This window comes from Rattus rattus, chromosome 7 (genome assembly GCF_011064425.1).
Source record: "Rattus rattus isolate New Zealand chromosome 7, Rrattus_CSIRO_v1, whole genome shotgun sequence".
NCBI classification, from domain to species: Eukaryota; Metazoa; Chordata; class Mammalia; order Rodentia; family Muridae; genus Rattus; species Rattus rattus.
In genome coordinates, this window is record NC_046160.1 from 105545422 (window position 1) to 105563341 (window position 17920).

The 17920-nt window shown below is 40.4% G+C and overlaps 1 pseudogene; it reads left to right on the forward strand.

Annotated features, from left to right (window-relative positions):
- Positions 1-765: 765 nt before the first annotated feature.
- On the forward strand, positions 766-8248 carry LOC116906173 (annotated as a pseudogene).
- Positions 8249-17920: the final 9672 nt, after the last annotated feature.

The following is a 17920-nucleotide window of genomic DNA, read 5'->3' on the forward strand; positions in this document are numbered from 1 at the left end:
GTCTTGCTCTCCCAAGTGATGCCACTGGTGATAGGTGAGACCTGTTCTCCAGAGTGCTGCAGCCAGTGAGGGATGTAACTGGTCTTTGCTACTTTGTGGCTTCCTCTTTTTCCTATTCTTTGCTTGCCCCCGCACAGCAATTTGCCCCCTAACATTAGCTAGGGAGAAATGTAGACAGAAGTGAGAGAAGAAGTGGAAAAATCCCTAAATCTAATATCTAATATCTAATCTTGTCCTTCCTTCCTTCCTTCCTTCCTTCCTTCCTTTCTTCCTTTCTTCCTTCCTTCCTTCCTTTCTTCCTTTCTTCCTTCCTTCCTTCCTTTCTTCCTTTCTGTTTCTTCTTTGACAATGGCTACTAACAAACCACAAATAGCCTCCATAAATGACCAACAACCACTCACCACTCCTATGGAGTTCTATCATTCATATACTCTCTGAACAGTACCCAGAACTTCAAATGTCACACAATAGCAGAAACTATCTGCAACTTGGAAAAGCATGGCTTTGCTAGAGCATGAGGCAAATCGCAGTGAGCTGCTGTGGACAGTTTTATGCTCCCACATCCCCCATATTTGGGATTAATATAAAAATACATTATAATATTTATGTTTTTTTTTCCTGGAAACCGATGTTTCCAAAATCGTCACTACAGAGGAGCAGGGCCAGTTCTGCATAGGCTCTGTACATCTATGTGGTTGCTGGCTGTTGCCCCAACCAGGGTTGTTCCTTTGCTCATTAGTGGTAATATCAGCCACAGACGCAATCATGGCCCTCAGTGTCAGCACAGGCTGGGACCTCACCATGGCCCTAGATAGTGATGCTGGCCACTCACACAAGGCTTCTCCTCGCTACTCTCAAGTCTCCAGTTTCATCTCTCTTATAATACTCACACTGTTCCACTTGTATTTCTCTCCCATCTGTCCACCACATACTGGACCATTGTGGTGGCTCCTGTTGCAGGCTGGCCATGTGGCTGGTGGCCCCTGGGTGACATCTTTTGTCTGTGCTGCATGGTATAGTGGCAATCGGGTGTCTATGGGTCCATCTTTGCAGAGCACAGAAAGGCAGGAGGACAGGTCTGTGAGGGCTTGGCAGTCTGCTGGTCTCTGCCTTTATTCTCCCTCATTATTGTATGGTAGTAGTCGGGGCCATGCGTGTCTCTGGCCAGCCAGTGCTGTGGGTGGGAGGGTAGGACTGTGGGTGTCTTGCCCTGTGCCCACACCACATGGCATGGAGGAAAACAGGTCTCTGCCCATCTTCCTTCTCCTGTACTGTGCTGCCTGGATTTGATTTGATTTTTATGTGTTCTAGGTATAAAACAGCTTTGGCCACCAAGCCACGTATCAAACTAGGATGAACGAACACTACCAACAATGTACCTCTTTGGCCATTGCCAGAGGTAGTCAGAGAAAAGTTTTCCAGAAGTGCCCTGCATGTTCATTTGGAATATTTTGGAAAAAAAACCTACATCTTATCCTACTTGGTTATATTCACTTAGACTTTCAGAAAAAAACTTGATATCTATGAAATTGGTTTGCATTCTTCTCATTTGATATAGCTTCATATAAGTATGAAGATAAATTTATTTGGAGAAACGAAATGCAGTTTAACATTAAACTAGTAGGGTTCTGCATTCATTGCTTAATATGAAAAAATTATGTCCCCTTGAGCTAAGGTGATAGACAATGTTGCCCATAGCAGATCGACAAAGCTTTGTATTTAACATAAAATAGTTTAAGGCCTCATGGGGGAATCTAGTTTACAATTAAAATGTTCTGGGCAGTGAGTCTCTCATTAAAACACAAAGTAAAACTTAATTCACACCATTTAAATGTCTTCATCCATTACTACATCATGTACCATCTGGGGTTGTTTCCTGTTTCTCAGTTTCTTATTAGCAGGGGAGAGATAGAGATTAGCTTCTTCCAGAACTCCCTGTCTTACACAGTGCATATGTTCACTGTCACCATAATCACTAATGGGAGCTTGTGACCAAGTGTTAATGGTGGAACATGTCCTTTATCAGGGTTTTAAAAATGACTGAAATCTCAAGTTCCTACTGAAGTTTACTTTCCTTTTTAATGGTGTTGCATTTTATGATTAGAACCTAAAATAAACACTTTTCCCCATGCTGTTAATAACCCTACCCCCCCAGTAGGTATTAGCTTTCATGTGCAACACCCTGTAATGGTATGATCTCTCTCATCTTCCCCACAGCCTTTCCAGCTAGACATCTTCCTACACTCTCTAAAGCATCCAGTCATGTGATCCTCAGATTATTCTTTTTCTTTAAATTGCTTTTTGTAGGTATCATGAAGGTAGTTTTGACAGTTGTTTGAACTGATGTTTCTGTAGGAAGATCAGTTCTGTTACTTGGTGATACCCCATCAGACATTCTTAAATAAATGAACAACTTATGAGAAAGGCAATAAATATAAAAGTTTGAAAAATGTGTGCATGCATGTTTGTGTGTGTGTGAGCATGTGTGTGTGTGTGTATGTGCATGTGTGTGTGCATATGTGTGTGTGTGTGTGTGTGATATACTGGCATAAAGAAAGAGACAGAGACTAACTTATCTTCCTTGATCACTTCTCTAGCTCATTACTGTTTTGAGACAGGGTTTCTCACTAAACTTGGAACTTATTGTTTTGGCTACTCAGTAGCGACATGCTGGCTCCTTAGTGAGTCCCTAGCATCCACCTATACTGCTCTATACTGTGCTAGACTTCTTTGTGTGTTCTGGGATGTGACTTAGGTCAAATCAAGAATGAGTGATAAAGCTTTTTTAAATGTTCTGTTAAAGCCTCTACCTACAGTGATTTCCCGTATCTTCAGCTGTTTTAAGTTGTGAGAGTTTGGAAGCTGAAGAACTAAACACTTCATGCTGACACTTTCAGTAAAGCAAGCCATTCTTCTGTAGCTCTGGGGATCAAACCCAGGGCATTGTACGTGTTACGCAAGCGACAAGCAGTACCACTAAGGTATAGCCCAAGGAAAAACAAGCCATATTTCTGCCTCTCGCTGCTTCACTGCCAGCTCTGTGACAAGCTATTATTTTACAGTTCTCATTAGTTTTTTCATATTATTGATTATAAGTAACTTCCTGGTTGTGTCAGCTTCGTTAACCCACCTTTTGATTAATCTGCAATGACCATGATTTCCTGGCTAATTCTCCACCTCTATATTTATTGTGGAAAGGATAATTTAACAGAGATAAAAGGAAAGTAGATGAGGTCCCCCATTTGCACACCTACTATGGCCAGAATAGAACTGGGATTTCAGTATAAACAAACACAAACACTTATAATGCCTTAAATAAACCAGACCCCAATATCTGGCAGAAGGAACTAGTTTAGGTATATTCTGGATCTATGATTGTCATGTAAGATTGACATGCATGCTGCAGTAACATTCACAAATATGTAAAGCTGTGGTGGAGGTGAGGTGCTCTGGAAGGGGCTTCTCTGAATGCTGAATGGGACTACAGACATTCAGAGGTAGCTACTAGCCTCAATCCACATGCATTTCATTCTGAGTTCATAACTCCTCCAGCTTGGAAGTGGCAGCTAGAGGTGGCATTCAAGAAGGGAAGCAGACCATGAAGACCACCGGAGAAGAATGCCGGAGGATGACTCTGCACATCCTGATTTTTTAAAAGCTGAGAAATGATCATTCTTTGCTGTAGAGTTAAGATTCTCTAATCAATATGCTTATTTAAGTACAGAAGATGTAAATGCCTGTTCTGTGTTAATGAATGATGTTTTGTATAAGTCTAAAAGCAAAAACACAGAAGTCCTTAGCTCAGTGTATTTTTTACTATACTACTCTATATGATTCGAGAGCAGGGTAGAATGAAGGTCACCCTTTTAGGCTGTCCTCAGCTGTCTCAGACTCTGCACTTTATGCAGGAAATCTCCTTCCCCCAGATCAAACTTTTCCTTCCTATTTATTCCCAAACTCATAAAGCAGATATAGAAAGGTTAAAAAAGGAACCTTTAATTAAAGGCATATGAAGAAAACCATTCTACTTCTTGCCTTTGACTTCCCTTTTCCCTTCATTTTAAAGAACATCAGAAGGAAGACCAGGACAGCTCATATTCCAGAAAGTAGGGTAGGTAATCCCTTGGATTTACTAGGCCTCCATCCCTATCTCGGTAATCCTCTAATAACGTCTGGTCATCAGAAAAGCATCAAGAGAAGGAAGGTGGTCCTTGACTGACAGCCTGGGTTCTAATTTCATCTCTGTGTTGCTAAGGGTGATCTCAGGAAAGTGAATAATTTTTTGGGATGTCTGTTTGCTCATTAGTGATACATGGGTCCTGATGATATATACCTGGTTTCATTATAAATGTTTATTAAATAAGAACACACAGCAAAACACTCAGGCACACAGCAGACTAAAACCATTGTTATAAGTGTCACTGACAATTCACATTTCCAGGACCAAAGACTTAAATTCAAAGGTAACTTTAGTAATCAATGCACAGGGAGTCGATTGATCACTTTTCCATTGCTGATGTTTCACTGGGAAACAGTAGAGAGTTTTGGCTGGGTGTGGTGCTATGCCTGTATTCTCAGGTCTCCAGAGGGAAGAGTAGGAAGAAGGATCAGGAGTTAACTTGGCACATGAGGCTAGCCTGGGCTATCTGAGACCCTGCATGAAACAACAACTACCACCATCACCATCACCATCACCATCACCTTCATCACCACCTCCATCACCATCACCACCACATCACTACCACCATCACCACCACCACCACCACCACCACCACCATCACCATCACCACCACCATCACCACCACCTTCATCACCACTACCACAGCAACAAAGAAATCAGTTTGTGGCTCAGTAAAATTGCTTGGAGACAGCAGTAAATGGCAGTCATGCATTTCTATTGGCTATGAGGAAGATTATTTTGTGAAAGTCACATAGTGTGTAGAAGGTATCTGCTGCCTGTTATGCTAGGCAAAGAGAAACCAGTAGTAAATAAACATTTTAACGGCCCCTGCATTTAGGATGCTTTCCTCATTTTCTAATCACCCAATGCTCTTTCTTCTACACTTCTAGTTGAAACCATTTCACTGGTTACAGCCTTTTTGATATTTCAGTGCCTGTTGTAAGGAAATTTTTATGGGGCAACTTTAAATCTAGCTTGTTTACTGCTAACTAGTTATTGAATCAGAAACCAGCAGACAGTAGAGCTTTAGGCTTTAAAGCAAGAGGGAACAGTTTTATCTTGTTGCCTTGTTAAAGAGCAACAGATCCTTTTTGCCTTTATAAAATGAGTATCTCTAATCTTATCTCCAGAGACTTTGTCTGCATTCCTGATTTAATTTAATTTGCTAGACACTGTTAACTGCCTTTTCCCCCGTCATTGTTCAACTGTCTTTTTTTTTTTTGAGATTAAATATAGTTATATTTCCCCTTCCCTTTTCTCCTCAAACCCTTTTTTTTCATTCATGATTTAATCTTTCTCTCTCTCTCTCTCTCTCTCTCTCTCTCTCTCTCTCTCTCTCTGTGTGTGTGTGTGTGTGTGTGTTCATGTGTGTGTTGTGTTCCTGTGCGCTCACACATTTGTGATGGTGTCCATGTCCATGTACACATGTATCTGCAAAGGTGAGAGGCTGATGTTAGGTGTCTTTCTCAGTTGCTCGTCAACTTGTTTTTTGAGAGAGAATCTTCCCACTTTGGCCACACGGGTCAATCAACAAGCCTAAAGCATCAAACTCCTCAGCTCTGGGATCATAGTGTACAATGCTGACTTTTGCTGTGGGCCAGACTCAGGTCCTCCTGCTTGTGTGGCTAGCCTTTTACCTACTGAGCTACATCCCCAACCCCAAATTTATTCTTTTGATTTTTCTCATTTGTGGTTATGAGCTAAAACGAAAGTCCACGTTAGCTGTGCACTAGAGCGCAGAGGCACAGGCTTTTCTTCTGGAATCCCCATTTATTACTTAAAGTTTCTGGCCCTAAGTTCTGCTTATTTGAAAATCAAAAGAAAGCAATGAGCACGTCTTTGCTTTTTCCTTTTCCTTTGTTCTTAATATAAAATATATTAACCTGTTAATAATGCTATCACCAGTTGGCTTTTATTTCCACTTTCTTTGGAAGCATATGTTTTATCTTCCAAATGATTTTAGGTCATTGATGCCACAAATATTGTCATGGCCTTTTAAATCCCATACGACATTAATATGAGATAAATATATTTGATAATATGCTGTACTATCTAAGAAAGGAATGAGCATAGATATGATAAATTAATCTAAAAAAATTCAGCTACTGCAATCTACTGTTACACACTGGGCATTTTTTCTATCTAGGAGAGAAAGGAGAGATTTTTAGCTGAAGGCAAGTCTAGGAAGACAGGTTATACAAGGTGTGAAAGAAAAATGGCTCACTTTGGACCTTGACTAATTTCTCACTTCTGTGCAGAGAAAGGTAGGAATTCAGTTTTTAGGAGTAAAGAGAATTGTGTCTTGGCCCAAATGCCAGCGAAAGCACAGTCAAGAGGAAAGCTATGTCTTTCACCTTCATAAGGAACATGCTACTGTTCAGGAATACTAATGACCAGGGTTTTCATAATATCATTTTTATAAGGTTATGTCCAGTGGTAGAGCTTGGTCTTTTCATGTCAGTTTGAGGAGGAATGAAAATCTTATGAATTAGCTTCTAGGGGCAATGCAAAGAAAAACATACCTTTGAGGGTGTGGGGTGTTTAGACAATGAGGGCCAATGTGGTTAGGGTACCTGCTTCTCACAGACCTGTCTAAGGCCATAACAATGTACCTTTTGAGTTTCTAAGCTGTTCTAGGATAAAGGATAATTTTTAGTACTTAAAAAATTGGAGGAATATCCTTTCACAAAAGGAAGTCACAAAACAATTATGAAACAACTTTTGCTTAAGGAGCAGTAGAAAAGACTTTCCTTTTTTCTCATGTTTTCAAATTATTGGTTGCCAGTGCCATAGGCACCGGGGAACACACCGACAATGGCAGCGGGCATCTGGAGGGAATGATAGCCACACTTTGCTGCCCACTGACCCTCTCACTCCACGGGGAGGGTGTTACACAGAAGCAGCAGCAGCAGCAGCAGCAGCAGCAGCAGCAGCAGCAGCAGCAGCAGCAGCAGCAGCAGCAGCAGTAGCAGCAGCACAGAGGCCAGAACCATGATACCCCTCAACCCTGTGAACTCAACACAGCCACCAACTGTAGGGATGAAGTTGTGTCTCTCCTTCCGGTCTTCACTGCAGGGTTCCTCAGGCTCCCTTTCTGCCTCTCCAGCTGCCTCAGTTACCTCTGCCCCCAAGGCAAATGTCACAGGACTCCCAGTAAGTCAGAGGCAGGGGGTAGGGATGGAAGTCAGGGTTCCAAGGAAAAGGCCGTCACCATCACACACTGCCTGCAACTGGCTTCAAAAAGCAACAGCTAAAGTTCAAGTATGGGCATTATTATAAGTACGATGGCTATCGTAATCCATCCTGTGAGGACATATACCTTGAGGTGTTGAAGCCGGAGTGATTTCAAGACCGGGATATCGTAGATCTGAGCTGCAATGTTGGTCATCTGAACCTAAGTATTGTCTGCAAGTGGGGCCCAGCCCGCATGGTTGGGCCGGACATTAATCCACTTTGCCCACCAAAATATCTGACGCTACCTGTCCGAGGAGCTTCATCTCCAAGCTCAGATATTTGAGGGGGACCCAGGGACAGAGGCAGAGAAAGGCACTATGACTGTCTGATAAAGGAGTTGCTTCCCAGCCTCACTGACAGCCAGCCGGGGTCCTATTGCTGCATCCCAAGTACCCTTGGATGGAGCGGCCACAACTGTCTTCCCCAATAATGTCGTCTTAATGGGTAACTATGTCCTGGACCGAGATGAGCTGGTAGATGCCCAAAGACCTGAGTATGATGTGGTGCTCTGCTTCAGCCTCACCAAGTGGGTACATCTGAACTGGGGTGCTGAGGGGCTGAGGCAAATGTTCCGCCAGATCTACCAGCATCTGTGCCTAGGGGCATTCTGGTCCTGGAGCCCCAGCCATGGTCCTCCTACTGCAGGAGAAAGTCTCTCATGGAAATAATCTATAAAAACTACTTTTGAATGCAGCTAAAGTCAGAACAGTTCAGATCCTAACTGACATCCCCAGAGGTGGGTTTCTCCAGCTATGAACTTGTTGCCATATCAAGCAACATCTCCAGGGACTTCCAGTGTCCGATATCCACAAAGCTCAATCCCTCAGTCACTAAGTGACCTTCTGAGTTAGAAGTTGTGAAGAGACTGCCCATGCAGCTCCTGAGGACCTGGGAGAGGAGGAAATTATCCCAGGTCCTTTCCTGTCTAATTCCAAGGTTTTCTCCTTTACTTGGATCTATAAAGAGAGCTTCTCCTAAGTTGTTACCCTACGTCTGGCACTTGAGCAAGCCAAGCTGTGCAGGAATTCCATTAGCTTCTTCTCCCAACTGCTGGGCTGGATGGCATGGGCTGTTTGCTGACACAGTTCTCGGACATGGGAAGTGAGAATGTCAAATTCTCTAGGCCCTTCCTCCTCTTCTCCTCAGCCTTTGTTTCTAGATGCACTTAAATGGACCATGGTTGGATTAAGGATGTTAGAGGGGATGTTTGGTAAGGAGACTCACAGGTTCTATGAAAGTCCTTCTGCTCCCCCCACCCTCCCGTGGGATTGAGCTGATTTTGGAATGTGAGAGCAGCACAATAAAGTTGATAACTGGGGCAGGGGCTCCCTCAAATACAAAAACAAAAGCAAACGAAACAAAACAAAACAAAAAAGACAAACAAACAAAAAAGACAAACAAACAAAACAACAGAATGAACGTCAAATAGTTTTTAAAAGTAGGAAGAGGACCATAGAACTGATCAATTATTAGCATGTTTTATTTTATTTTTTTTAATTTTACTGGACTTAGAACTAAGCCAGTAAATCCAGAAATGCCAATATGTACAAAATAAAATGACAGAAATATTCTTTCTGTCATGGGCAGGATTAACAAAAGGGAAGAATAGGAAGGCATAAGATGTGACTGTGTCCTCCTAGCAGTGAATGTCAAGAGCTTAGTGGGTAGGATGATGCTACAAGGCTAAGTAAAAGGAAGACATATGTCACTATCTCAAAACAACCAGGACCTTTTTCTTCAGGCCAGGGTCAATGAACTTCAGTAAACAGTGGTAATGAGGTTCTTCTTGTCAGCAGATATGTGGAGACTGCCTGGGAGTCAGAGTTTCTCATTTCACCCAGAAGAATGATACCAGTGGAAAGCAGGTTGAAAGAAGAGTTAAATAAGACTCAAAGTATCACAGTTCCCCAGATGTCCCCAAGAGTTACTCACTCCACATATCAAGGAATGGGAAATGTAAAACTGATGAAAAGACCATCTATGAAGTCTGTAATTAAAGTGACAGGGATGTCAGAGTTATCTGAGCCAGCCTTTGAAGACGTCATAAAGATGCTTCAGCAATTACAAGGCTGCTGAAATAGATGATAAAATAGTCTCAGCAAAGAAAGAAAAGGTACGTAGAGAAGCCAAGAGGAAGAAGCACAAATGTGAGAATAAGTTCAATGGATGGGCTCACCCATCAGAAGACACAGAACATGATAATCAGGAAGTTGACAGAATAACGATGTGTCCCAACCTGCAAAACAAAGCAGTCCAATCAATCAACCAACCAACCAACATACACACTGACACACACACACACACACACACACGCACAAACATATACACACAAACACACAAACATACACACACATACAGAGACACAAACATACATACTCACACACAAACACACAAACATACACACACATACAGAGACACAAACATACATACTCACACACAGACACAAATATAAACAGACACAAACATACACACACAGACAAAAACATAGATTCCCCCCCCCACACTGACATACACACACACACACACTGACACAGACACACCCCACACACATACACACACACACACACCCCACACACATCCACACACACACACACACACACACACACACACACACACAAATATACACACACAAACATACACACACAAACATACACACACAAACATACACCCCACACACAAACACACACACACAAACATACACACATGTAAACATACATACATACATACACACACACACACACAGAGACACACACACAGACACACACACACCATAAGTTAAACAGAAACTTAGGAACTTAATGCTATATCAGAACTTTTAATTTTCATATTATCAGAGAATAAAGAGATAAGGAGTGAAAATTATCTTGAAGAAATAATTGTTGAATACGTTGTAAATTTGGAAAGCTACATAAAACCAGGGTCAAGAAACTGAGTGAACTTGACAGCCTGAGTTTGTCCTGTACAATGAGCATGGCAAAAAGAGAGAAGTAACTTCCCTAAATCGCCTTCTGACGTTCACATGCTCTCTCTCTCTCATTCTCTCTCTCTCTCCTCTCTTTGTCCTTCACACACATTACTTATGCAATAAGAAACTAAATACATTTTAACCACAGTAAAGCTAAAAAATTCCATGGGAAGCAACCTCATGAAGAACCTCTCTAAAAATCTAAAAATAGTGAAAAATATACAAAAGCCAAAGTTATGAAATAGTACCCTCTCTTATGTTATAGATAGACAACAGGAATAATAGATTTCTTCTGAACAATAAAGGATCCCAGTAGGAAGCTGTAGGTTTTTTTCAATACCAGGAGAAAAACACCATCAGCCCAGCATCTGATATTCTGGCAATCTATTTCAGGAACAAATAAAAAATCAGGACATACTTTTACAAAGGACAACTGTTTGTATTCTAGACTATGCCAAATGGCACAATGAAGTTTTATAAAGAGAAAGAAAACATAGTATAAGGAAGAAAGAGAACAAGAGAAAAAATTTGTATGAGCAAATTAGTATTTTTCTTTAAATATTTGGTCTGAGGAGTGAAACAAAAATTGCAGCACTTCTGTGTTAGTGCTGAATTTATAAGAAAATTATTTAATACAATAAGTGGGAGTAAAAATGAGGTAAAAGAAATTGGTAAAATGATAACACTGGTAGGATGTTTTATATATATGTATGTAGCTCACAATAGTCAGGAAAAAATATATTAATGAAAAACTGAAATGAAGAAATGAAACTAAATCAACAAACATCAGTTTTGACACACACATGGTCTAAATATACCAAATAAAAGTGAGATTGGTAGAAATGAGAATGTTAGAATGTATTTTAAAATAATTGTAGTTCAAGAAATTGTAGTTTATAAATATTCTCCAATAAAAGTATATTGACAGATTAAGAACAAAATAATAAAACATGATAGATTATATGAATAGTAATCTCCCCTCAAATCGTAAGTTTATTAACATTAAATCAAAAGGACTTTTGAAAAATAATAAAATTTACTGGAAACAAAGAAATGTATTATATAATGATAAAAAGATCAATTTCCCAAGAAGACATAAAAATATTAAATAAATCTGTTCTAACACTAAGGATAAAACTATACAATGTGTGAATACATGAACTAGAATGTGAAAAAATGTAAGTCCAACAGATGCACTAAGAGCTATAGATATTTCAGCATATCTTTCAGTAACTCAGAGTGCAATCAAACATAAAGTTAGCAAGGAGACAGAAATATTGATAAGTGAGATCAGCCAATGGATACCTGCTTCATGATTGAGTTTAAGATATGAGTTTTATGCTTGCTATTCCTGCTGCCATGTTTGCTACTCCTCCACCAAGACAGACCCTTAACTCTCCAGAGTCATAGCCTGCTGAATTCTTCCTTATGTAAGACACCTGGATCATGGTGCTTTATGACTTTTTCTGTATGTGTCCTGAGAAAACCAAGGCAGGAAGTTAAGCATTAACCAACACAGAGAGTATAAATAAATGTAGTGACCAACCCAGTTAATGGAGAGGAAGTATTGACATGTGTTTGTTAGTCTGTCAATAAGACACAATTAGAGTCATTTGGGAAGAGGGACCCTTAACTGAGGAGGTGCCTTCAACAGATTTGCCTGTAGGAATGTCTGTGAGAGAATTCTCTCAATCAACACTCCTGGGAAGGTGGTCCTGAACTATATTAGAGCAGCAGAGTGGGCAAGCCACAGAGAGAAAGCTAGTAAGCAGCATTCCTCCATGGTCTCTGCTTCAGTTCCGGCCTTCATAGTCTCATCTTTCGTGCCTGACCTTACTTCCCACAGTGAAAAACTGTAATCTGCGAGCTGAATCAAACCCTTTCCTCCTTAATGCATTTGGTCATGGTGTTTATCACAGCAGTGCAAATCACAATAGAACAACACAGTAAGATGCCAAGTTTCCTAAACTTGATATACATACAAAATGTTCTTACCAAAGCCCTAAGGGTTGAGAAGATAGAGAAAATAACTTCCTCAAATATTCATCCAAAGCCAAAAGCATTACAAAGAGTAAAATCAACATTGAGAGAGAAGAATAATGAGAATGGGAATATCTAACTTTAAACCTTATCACATAACCCTGGAATCAAGACCATACTATACTGGTAGAGAGGCACTTACATTAATGGGATTGTATAGCGAACACAGATATACACCATATAGAAATATCCAATTTAATTTCACTAAGGCTGTAAGCCAATTCAGTGGAGAAAGAATAGCCTTGCCCACAAAAGCTGAGGGAGCAATTGAACATCTTGTCCTACGAATCACCACCACAGCATCCTTTGACAGAAACCTCATCATATCTTACATGCAAAATGAACTAAGCACTTGTCACTAGTTTAAATGCAAAACTATGAAACTCTTAGGGAATAAAAAAGTAAAGAATAGTTGTGAAAGAACTAGGGCTTGACAAGGATTTCTTAGATTTCTCAGCAGCTGTATGGCTCATAAAGAAAAGAGTAGGGCATTCAATTAAAAAAAAACAATATTTGCTGTACAAAACCAATGTCAAGGGGATGAACAAAGTAAACCTCTCAAGCAAAGTCTGAGCGAATGTATTTGATAGCCTTCCATCCTGTCAAGGACTGATATTCAGAATGAAGAATGCTTATGGCCAAAGAAAAACCTACCCATTTAGAACTTAGACTGAGACATGAATAGATAGGTTAGTAGAGAAAATTTATATGAGATGGTGGGTTGAATGAGAATGGTTCTAATAGGCTGACGTAATTTTGAATGGCTTGATTCATAGATCATGCAACTGTTTGGGGAAAGATTAGGAGGTATGGCCTGTGGAGGTCTATCACTAGGGGTAGGAGATTCAAGACCTCACATATGCACCCCGTGTATGTTTTGTGTGTGTGTGTGTGTGTGTGTGTGTGTGTGTGTGTGTGTGTGTGTGTGTGTGTACCTGCAATTTGTACATCTGGATATAAGCTCATAATTACTGCTCCAGCACCATGCCATGCTCCCTGCTACCATAATCAAGATTTCACCCTCTGAAATAGTAAGCAATCCCCAAATTAAATGCTTTCTAAGTTGCTTTGGTCATGGCATTTTTCAAAGACGTGGGAGAAGATGTTCACCATCATAAGACATCAGGCAATGCGTATTTAGACCACAGTGAGCTAACACTGTACATCTAACCATGTGACGATCATGAGAAGTAGGTCACTTACATGTGGCAGGTGAGAAAAGTTTCGTGACTCTTTCCCTTTTTGTGGTGCTGGGGGTTAAACCCAGCATCTGCCATGTTAGACAAATGATATATTATTTAGCCACACGCCCATATGTGGCTTCCTAGAAGAATAAACATTCAATGAACTGCAGAACCCAGTATTAATCAACATTCAGTTCTGAGGAATTAATGCTTTCATTTTGAGCAATACCTGTACGTCAGGGCTGGGGAGACAGCTTAGCAGTTAGGAATGCTTGGTGCTCTTGCAGGGAACTAGGGTTTCCTTTGAAAAATTTGCATCAAATCTCCAAATTGCCTTGTAAGGCAGTCTCCAGCATCCTCGTCTTCTCTTCACAGACACCTATATAGAAGGGTGTGCATGCACACACAAATACAGAATAAAAAGGAAAACTGTAGGTGAATTTGTAAAGTAGCAGCATTTATAATAGCTTCAAACTGAAAACAGTTTGTATACTCTAAAGCGACTCAGCATTAAACAAACTCATTTTTCCACACGACATACGGTTCAAAAGCAGCAACAACAAGCAAGCTATCGCTAATGCACCAAGCCCTCTGAATCACTGTAGCTTTAAGCCAAGTAACAAGAGGCATCCTAAAAGGGTAAACGCAGTGTGACATTTCTAAAATGACAAAATTATTCTCTTAGCCTTCTTTTCTTTTCTGGGTCAAATATCGAATGGGGGGAAAAATCAAGGGTGGAATTGTTTTGGCTCAGACTTTCAGAGATGTCTGTCTGCAGTGCCTAACGATGAGGGAGACGATTATGGAGGAGGGAACATGTGACAGAGGTTTCTCATCCTGTAAAGGGAGGTGCATCTGGAGACAGAAAGACAGACACACACACACACACACACAGAGAGAGAGAGAGAGAGAGAGAGAGAGGAGAGAGACAGAGAGAGAGACAGAGTTTCTCAGGAGGGAGGAGCAGCTGGAGGGACCGACAGACAGACAGAGAGACAGACACACACACAGAGAGAGAGAGAGGAGAGAGAGAGAGAGAGAGAGAGAGAGAGAGATTTTTGTTCTTATTTTATCTGGACTCTCAGCCTACATGTGGTGGTGCCATCTATTTATTCTTATTCGGGGTAAGTCTTCCCTTCTAAGCTAATCTTATCTGGATGCCTCCTTATAAACACATCTAGGAAGGGGTCCATGTCATCTCTGAGTAATTATCTGTGCAGCCAAGTTGATAATCAAGATGAACGTCAACATTTACAAACGCAAGAAAGAGGATAGACTTTTGGTTTCTGGGGTCTGAGGAAGCATGGCAGCAAGAGATGAGTGAGTCTGTGAAAGGTAGCAAGTGACCAGGGCTCGTGACATACATATGGATCTGGGCTCTTAGGCGGCTGAAGTTGGAGATACGTGAGTTCAATTCCAGCTTGGGCAGCACAGTGAGACTCTGTGAAGAAAACATGTGATACAGGAGACCGTACACTTCATAAGTTACAAATGACAACAGTTGTGCTCAGCTTACATTTGATAGAAAAGTTCTTTTTTAATTGTACAGAAAGGGTGAAATGTAGGTTGATGTCTTTACGCAGGAAGGCAGGTACAGCATAGAATGAGGCCTATCATTGGGCTAAAAGGAAGGGTGGGAACAAAGTTTTAGAAAGAGGAGAAGGAGTTGGAGTGAGGAGAAGGAGCTAGGAGAACATGGTGACAGATGTTAAGATTCTTCTCTGCACATAGATACAGGTTGTTATGAAGATTTTTAAGAGATGGGTGTACAGGATTCTGTGCTGTCCAGTTGGGCAAGTTATATCTTATCAATTGGATCAGAGGTTATTGTGTGGTGTGTTCTTTCATGGGGCAACTTAATTGAGTTCAAAAGAAGATGAGGTGGCCGGATGCACCAAGCCCACGATAGAATTGGGGATGTGTATATCTGGTGTGGTAACAACCCGCCAAGGGAACTGTGAGTGAAAGCAGCATGGCTTGCCACACTGGGACGGCCCACGGACCGCCTGGGTCAGAGAGTACTTGGGGGCAGCGTGGATCTGCTGAGATAAAGATGACCAGCAGTGCCATGTGGCTTCACGGGTGCCAGTGCTAGCACTGGATAAAAGGTTCAGGTGTTTTTTATTATTTACTGCAGCAGGCGACATCATGGGATTTAAATGCTTTGTAACTTAACTTTCAATGACGATGTTCTTTGTAGACTTCATTACGGTTTTGAAAGATGCTACAGTTAGAGCTCATTCAAAAAGGATGCATGTTCTTTATGTATTATTTCTTATTAATGCATGTTCATCTGCAGCTATCTGTAAACAAAAAATATTAGTAGAAGCAAGAAACAAACCATTTGTCTTATAGCTTTATAAGTTCGAAGTGAAAGGTTACATTCGAACACAGACCTAAGAATCAGTATATGTAGCTTCTACAGTCACAGCCACACCCGCACCCACCCACCCACCCACCCACACACACACACACACACACACACACAAACACATACACAGCTCACACATACACAGCTCACACACAGCTCTCACACAACATACATACAACTCATACACACACACACACACACACACACACACTCACACACACACTACACACATACACACACACACACACACACACACACAGCTCTCACACATATACAACATACAACACACACATACACACAGCTCACTTTCTCTACAACTCACACATCACACACACATACACACACACAGCTCACACACACAGAGCTCACACACACACAGCTCACACATACACATAGCTCACACACACATACAATTCTCTCACACACACATACACACACACAGCTCTCTCTCTCTCTCACACACACACACAGCTCTCTCTCTCACACACACAGAGTTCTTACACACACACAGTTCTCACACACAGAGAGACACACACACACACAGAGACACACACAGAGCTCACACACACACACACACAGCTCTCTCTCTCTCTCTCTCTCTCTCTCACACACACACACACACACACACACACACACAGATTTCATTCAGTCATTTGTTTACTGATTCTCTTTTGGTTCCTTCTATAAACCAGATTTTAAGCAAAGAACTGGGGATTACTCACTTTCCTAGACTCACTCTAACTTGTCTTCTAACTTTATAAATAAAAATTCACATGTCTTCTGGATGATGTAGTAGCAGGGATCATTATTAAGTACCGATATCTATTTATATTGGCATTACTAAAGTTTTAGAAATGCTTTATTTCAGATTGCCTGTGTCCTTTTCTATTTACCCATGCTTAGAAAAATAGCTTTTCACACAATAAATGCTTAGTTAATTTGTTATGGATGATCTCAGTTTTATTGATGATGACTTCATCACAGGGTCAATAATTTAAAACCAAATGCTTCCTAAAACAATTACCATTTTCGAACGCACATAAAACTTGCACGCTAGCTTTTCAAATCTCTTCCTAAGCCGTAGAAGCCCACCAGATGTTTTAATTCAATCATGTAATGTTTAAATATTTCAGCCTAGAAGCTCATATAATTCAGCTCAAATGTTCTTTAAAATTACATCCATTTATAATTAATCTTACCATAGTTATGCAATTATATAACAAATATCATAAACATTCATATTACAGGAGATAGGGCCTTGGAGAGACTATCAAGCTGCGGACGATTGCTTATTGGTCTCAAAATCAAATTTCTGCTGCTTAATGCTGAAAGAGCTGTAATTCTCTTAGTAGACTCTTTCTCACTTTCAGAGTGGAAAGTTTGTCATAGTCCTGGATAGTTACATAAACATATCACATTGTAGTTTTAAAACTTCATTGCATCCCCCCACATATGTGTTTGTGTTGATATGAACAAATCTATTAAAACCAGCTTTAAATGGCACAATGAGAGCTTTCAATGTCCATTTAACGATTCTTTACTGTTTAATGACACACTTAGCGAACCAAAATCTATTTCAGAGGCCAAGAAAAACTGGCATGACTTGGTTTAGTACCTATTTATTCCTTTTCCCACCAACTATGAACTGTTGTTTTGTACAAGTAAGTTAAATGATTGAAGACAGGATGTTTATAGGTTTATAGGTTGAAATTCTGGGCTATATTCGAGAAAAGAATTTATCAGACTCCCTTAAGGATCAGCACATTCATTTTAGAAAAGATTCAACTTTTAAATTTATCTTAAGAATACTCTGATACAACTACATATATGTATGTAATAGATGATGGTTAAGCCAGAATAATAATTAGTATTTCCATATCCTAAATTATTATTACTTTTTTTGTTGGAAGCCTCTAAATAAGGGAGTTTATAGTTATTCATATAAT